The sequence below is a fragment of the Chamaea fasciata genome, unplaced genomic scaffold, assembly GCF_029207755.1.
Source record: "Chamaea fasciata isolate MVZ Bird 193981 ecotype frontalis unplaced genomic scaffold, bChaFas1.0.hap1 SCAF_100, whole genome shotgun sequence".
NCBI lineage: Eukaryota > Metazoa > Chordata > Aves > Passeriformes > Sylviidae > Chamaea > Chamaea fasciata.
This window is the reverse complement of record NW_027094185.1, coordinates 181,239-187,238: the sequence shown is the minus strand read 5'-3', so window position 1 is coordinate 187,238 and position 6,000 is coordinate 181,239. Positions and strand designations below refer to the sequence as shown.

Sequence of the window (6,000 nt, the reverse complement as noted above, 5' to 3'; positions counted from 1 at the left end):
AATAAGGACCCTATAGGTGTTTAGCCAGACGCCTGCACAAAACCCCGACTACGGCGCCGCCCGGGGGCAATTTTCCGCGGCGTTTCCAGGTGTGGGGACACGGACCGTGTGCTCAGTCGCGCCGCGTCCGCGTTCAGATTCGTTGATTTAGTCAGGCGTCTGCGTAAACACCTGGCGGAGGCCTATGCCGAGCCGCAAAGAACATGGCGGCCGGGACGGAAGTGGCCTCAGGAGCAACCAAGATGGCGGCAAGGGAAAGCGGAAGTCACGCGTCGCCCCTCACAAAATGGCGCCGAGGCGCGAGGCGCCCGACCTTCCAAAAAGGGCGGCCAAAAGGGCGGGAAAAAATAAGGACCCTGTAGGCGTTTACGCAGATGCCTGCACAAAAACCCCGACTACAGCGCCGCCCGGGCGCAATTTTCCGCGGCGTTTCCAGGTGTGCAGACACCGGCCATGTGCTCATCCGCGCCGCCTCCGGGTTCGGATTCGTGGATTTAGTCAGGCGTCTGTGTAAACACCTGCCGGGGGCCTTAGCAGTGCCGCAAAAAAGATGCCGGCGGGACCGGAAGTGGCCTCAGACGCAACCAAGATGGCGGCAAGGAAGGGCGGAATGCTCGTGGGGCTCATCGCGGCCGAAAATCACCGAGTGCAGCTCACACCCTGCAATGGCAAAAGCTGTTTTATTAAAACTCAGCCGAGAATTTTCCTCTTATTTCCAGGTCACAGGATATACTGAGCCTGAGAGGGATCCTAAAATCTGACTCTCAAGCAGACGGACCGTTTGAGAATCGAACTCAGCACCTTGGCATTACCCGGACTCTGCTCCAAGCAGCTGAACCAATCTCTGCATTATGGGGATGGACCTCCATAGGATGGCAACGCTTGGCCCCACTAAGGTAAGTGCAGTGCCGCCTTCTCTGCCAAAGCTGCTTCACACAGCAGCCCCTGGAATGGCTCGAGGGCAGAACTGGCTGGCAGCTCACGACAGCACAAAGCTCTTCCAGTGACGCTGATTTCCTGTCCTTTCCAGGATTTACTCAACAGCTGCCGTAAAAGTACTTACACAAAGTCTCTTTCTGGGCGGAAAGGAGCAGGACAAGTCCTGAGGCTTCCCTTCTTCCACGGCCAAAGTTCTGGAGAGAGGCAGGGCCGGTCCCACCCGCACAGGGGCGTTTCCTGCAGGTGAGTGTTGCCGGGCCAAACTGATGGCAGCTGCTGAGGCCGGGGCTGCTTTTCTGGCCGGAGGCCTCGGTGCCCCCCCGTGCCGCCTGCAGTGTCCCTCGGTGTTTCCTGCAGGTGTCCCGGGTGCCCGGAGGCGCAGGGAGGAAGGAGGCCGGCAGCCCCAGCGGGGCCAGCAGCCCTGGGATGATGTGCAGGGGAGGAGCTGTGCCTGCGGGGCCCCGCCCGTGGCAGCGGCGGCCAAACGCAGGGCCCGGGGCCGGGCTCGGGGCTGGCACGGACACGGCCCCGGGGCTGCCGCGGCTCCTCGGCCAGGGGCTGCTCCCGCCGGGCACGGGGAGATGCTGCAGCCCGGACAGAGGCACCCACAGCCCAAGAGCTCCCCAGGGAACAGCTGGCATTGCCCGGGAACGGCGGCTCGGGCTGTCTGCAGAGGGGCTCAGACAGCAATTCCCACCTCCCGGAGCTCCCACACAGTTGCCAGGGATGTCCTGGCCACCCCAAATCCCCTCCCTTTCAGCCTGAGGACATCACCCATCGGCAGCATTAAAGCCAAGGTGCTCCTCCCTCACAGAAATTAAATCCGGAGCAACGGCCCTCGGAGATGCCTCAAAATCAAAGGTTTGAGTGGGATGGAGTTTCGTTTGGATGAAGTCTGGACTTTTCCAGGGAGCCAGCCGGAGTGCAGAAGTGATGGAAAGCTTTTGCAGGTGGGTCCCACTGGAGGTGTGCTGAAGGCAGGGATGGGCATCCCTTGCCTGAGGGAAAGGCACTTGCAGAGGCCACTGCTGGGGCTCGGAAAGGAGCTGAGCTCCTGCAGGGAGCTGTGTCCTCCCGAGGGCACAGGGGCTGCCTCAGCACAGGCCGGCCAGTGCCTTCTCCTGCTCTGAAACATCACCTGGAGCCCGAGCTCAGGGGGTGGCTGAATTCCAGGGAAATCTGACAGGTGACCCCCAGGGGATGAGGGTTAGAATTAACCAAATCTATGGAATAGAAACCTATCCTGTCCCCATCCTGCTGAGCTTCCTTGGAAGCTCTGCTGGTTCCTGACACATCTGGCATTCAAGCAGCAGCTCTGCGTGGGAATATCCATGCTCTGTGAGGCACTGTGAGGTTATTGCAGCAGGAACTGAGCAGGGAATTCGGGGCCGTGGGTATAATTCATCTAAACTAGCAAAGGTGACAGTGAACCCCAAATCTGGGCACCACACAGAGAACAATCTTTGTGCTGCCCTGTCAGCTCAAGCCCCTGGGCTGGGAAGTTTTGGGAGTCAAACATATGGAATGATAAAAGTCACAGCAACTGGTGTCACCCCGAGGGACAGTCCAAGTCCCAGACAATTCCTCTGCAGTCCCCTGGGGGGGAAAACATCCTCTGTCTGCCAGGAGCCCTGACTCTGTTTCTCCTATCAGCTGTGTTGGGCTTTAAGAACTTGAAATAACTTTGAAGCCAAAGAAATCACCTTTTCCTTCTGGTTTGATTGTGTTTTTTTGTTGTTTTTTTTTTTTTTTTTTTCTTTCAGATGCTGGACTTGCTTCTGTGGATGTGTGCTGAGCTCTGGCTGCAGGGGACTGTCAGGCCTGAATGGCTGTGAGTTTGTGTTCTTCTCGCTGGGGAAGCAGAAATAATTATTAATTAGACTGCAGAAATGTTTTCAGAAACCTTTCCCCTTTCCTGCCCTTTGCTGGTGGATCTTCTCTTTCTGCCTTTGACTTTACAAAGCTGTTCCCTGATGTCAATTCCCCTGCCTGAATTCCTTGCAGCTCCTAGCTGGGAAAAACTGGGATGATGTCCTAGGGATGTTCTTAGGGGAGGACAGAGGTGAGATTTTTGCCTGTATTTTTCTAATATTTTCTAAAATTTCAGGGAGCTGCTCCTGCTCCTGCCCCTAATCCTGCTGCTGCTGCACAAGTGGAGCCTTGTCAGCGAAGACCTGCATCTGCAGGAGGCCCCGCAGGCCCTGGCTGGGAAGTGCCAAAACAAAGAAGTGATCAGTAAGTGCTGAACTGCTTCCAGGAGGGCATATTTTGTTGCAGCCGTTACAGACCAACCGTGTGGTGCTGGTGACTTTGTGTGAGTTGCTTTATTAAAGCCAATCGTCGGTAAGGGTTTTGAGCCTGCCTTGGAGAGCACTTGGAGCTCTGGGTGCCCTGGCTTTCCCCTAGGTGGCCCTGGGGGCGCCCTGGCTGTCCCCTAGGTGTCCCTGGGGTGCTCTGGCTCTCCCTGGGGTTGCCCTGGCTGTCCCCTAGGTGTCCCTGGAGTGCCCTAGCTGTCCCCTAGGTGTCCCTTGGGGTCCACGGGCTGTCCACTAGGTGTCCCTTGGGGGGACCTGACTGTCCCTGGGATGCCCTGGCTGTCCCCTAGGTGTCCCTGGGGGTGCCCTGGCTGTCCCCTAGTTGTCCCTGGGGTGCCCTGGCTGTCCCCTAGGTGTCCCTGGGGTGCCGTGGCTGTCCCCTTGGTGTCCCTCGGGGTGCCCTGGCTGGCCCCTAGGTGTCCCTGGGGTGCCGTGGCTGTCCCCTTGGTGTCCCTGGGGGTGCCCTAGCTGTCCCTTAGATGTCCCTGGGGGTGCCCTGGCTGTCCCCTAGTTGTCCCTGGGGGTGCCCTGACTGTCCCCTAGGGGTACCTTGTCTGTCCCTGGGGGGGCCCTGGCTGTCTTCCTAGGTGTCCCTGGGGGGCCCTGGCTGTCCCCTAGGTGTCCCTGGCGGTGCCCTGGCTGTCCCTGGGGGTCCCTGGCTGTCCCATAGGTGTCCCTAGGGGTGCCTTGTCTGTCCCTGGGGGGGCCCTGGGGGTACCCTGGTGTCCCTGAGAGGGCCCTGGCTGTCCCCTAAGTGTCCCTGGGGATGCCCTGGCTGTCCCCTAGGTGTCCCTGGGGGTGCCCTGGGTGTCCCTGGGGTGCCCTGGCTGTCCCCTATGTGTCCCTGGGGGCGCCCTGGCTGTCCCTGGGGTGCCCTGGCTGTCCCCTAGGTGTCCCTGGGGTGCCGTGGCTGTCCCCTTGGTGTCCCTTGGGGTGCCCTGGCTGGCCCCTAGGTGTCCCTGGGGTGCCGTGGCTGTCCCCTTGGTGTCCCTGGGGGTGCCCTAGCTGTCCCTTAGATGTCCCTGGGGGTGCCCTGGCTGTCCCCTAGTTGTCCCTGGGGGTGCTCTGGCTGTCCCCTAGGTGTCCCTGGAGTGCCCTGACTGTCCCCTAGGTGTCCCTGGGGGTTCCCTGGCTGTCCCCTAGTTGTCCCTGGGGGAGCCCTGGCTGACCCTAGGGTGCCCTGCCTGTCCCCTAGGTGTCCCTGGGAGTGCCCTGGCTGTCACCTAGGTGTCCCTGGGGGTCCCTGGCTGTCCCCTAGTTGTCCCTGGGGGAGCCCTGGCTGTCCCAAGGGTGCCCTGCCTGTCCCCTAGGTGTCCCTGGGAGTGCCCTGGCTGTCCCCTAGGTGTCCCTGGGGGTGCCCTGGCTGTCCCTGTGGGTGCCCTGGCTGTCTCCTAGGTGTCCCTGGGGTCCCCTGGGTGTCCCCGGGGGTGCCCTGGCTGTCCTTTAGGTGTCCCTTGGGGTTCCCTGGCTGTCCCCTAGGTGTCCCAGGGCTGCCCTGGCTGTCTCTTAGGTGTCCCTGGGGGTGCCCTGGCTGTCCCCTAGGTGTCCCTGGGAATGCGCTGGCTGTCCTTGGGGGCGCCGTGGCTGTCCCCTTGGTGTCCCTGGGGGTTCCCTGAGTGTCCCTGCGGAGGCCCTGACTGTCCCCTAGGTGTCCCAGGGGGTGCCCTGGCTGTCCCTGGGGTGCCCTGGCTGTCCCCTAACGGTCCCTGGGGGTGCCCTGGCTGCCCCTGGGGTGCTTTGTCTGTCCCCTAGGTGTCCCTGGTGGTGCCCTGGCTGTCCCTGGGGATCCCTGGCTGTCCCCTAGGCGTGCCTGCGGGTGACCTGGCTGTCCCCTAGGTGTCCCTGGGGGTGCCCTGGCTGTCCCCTAGGTGTCCTTGGGGATGCCCTGGTGTCCCTGGGGGTGCCCTGCCTGTCCCCTAGGTGTCCCTGGGGGTGCCCTGGGTGTCCCTGTCAGGGCCCTGGCTGTCCCTTATGTGTCCCTAGGGGTACCTTGTCTGTCCCTGGGGGGGCCCTGGCTGTCCCTGTGGGGGCCCTGGCTGTCCCCTAGGTGTCCCTGGGGTGCCCTGGCTGTCCCTGGGGTATCCAGGCTTTCCTTTAGGTGTCCCTAGGGGTGCCCTGGCTTTCCCGTAGTTGTCCCTGGGGTGCCCTGGCTGTCCCTGGGGTGCCCAGGCTTTCCTTTAGGTGTCCCTGGGGTGCGCTGGCTGTCCCCTAGGTGTCCCTGGGGTGCCCTGGCTGTCCCTGGGGTATCCAGGCTTTCCTTTAGGTGTCCCTAGGGGTGCCCTGGCTGTCCCGTAGTTGTCCCTGGGGTGCCCTGGCTGTCCCTTAGGTGTCCCTGGAGGTGCCCTTGCTGTCCATTGGGGGGCCCTGGCTGTCCCTGTGGGGCCCTGGCTGTCCCCTAGGTGTCCCTGGGGGTGCCTTGTCTGTCTCTTGGGGGGCCCTGGCTGTCCCTGTGGGGGCCCTGGCTGTCTTCTAGGTGTCCCTGGGGGGCCCTGGCTGTCCCCTAGGTGTCCCTGGGGTGCTCTGGCTGTCCCTGGGGTGCCCAGGCTTTCCTTTAGGTGTCCCTGGGGTGCCCTGGCTGTCCCCTAGGTGTACCAGGGCTGCCCTGGCTGTCTCATACGTGTCCCTGGGGGTGCCTTGGCTGTTCCTTAGGTGTCCCTGTGGGTGCCCTGGCTGTCCCCTAGGTGTCCCTGGGGTGCCCTGCCTGTCCCCTAGGTGTCCCTGGGGGTGCCCTGGCTGTCCCCTAGGT

General features: G+C 62.2%; 1 long non-coding RNA gene across 1 annotated transcript; it reads left to right on the top strand.

The window, feature by feature from the left end:
• The first annotated feature begins 594 nt into the window (after positions 1-594).
• LOC136304490 (uncharacterized) lies at positions 595-3,277 on the top strand. The gene is made up of 5 exons (XR_010724616.1): positions 595-896; positions 1,031-1,182; positions 1,297-1,889; positions 2,703-2,770; positions 3,047-3,277. It is a non-coding gene; the product is annotated as an uncharacterized lncRNA (long non-coding RNA).
• The last annotated feature ends 2,723 nt before the right edge of the window (positions 3,278-6,000 follow it).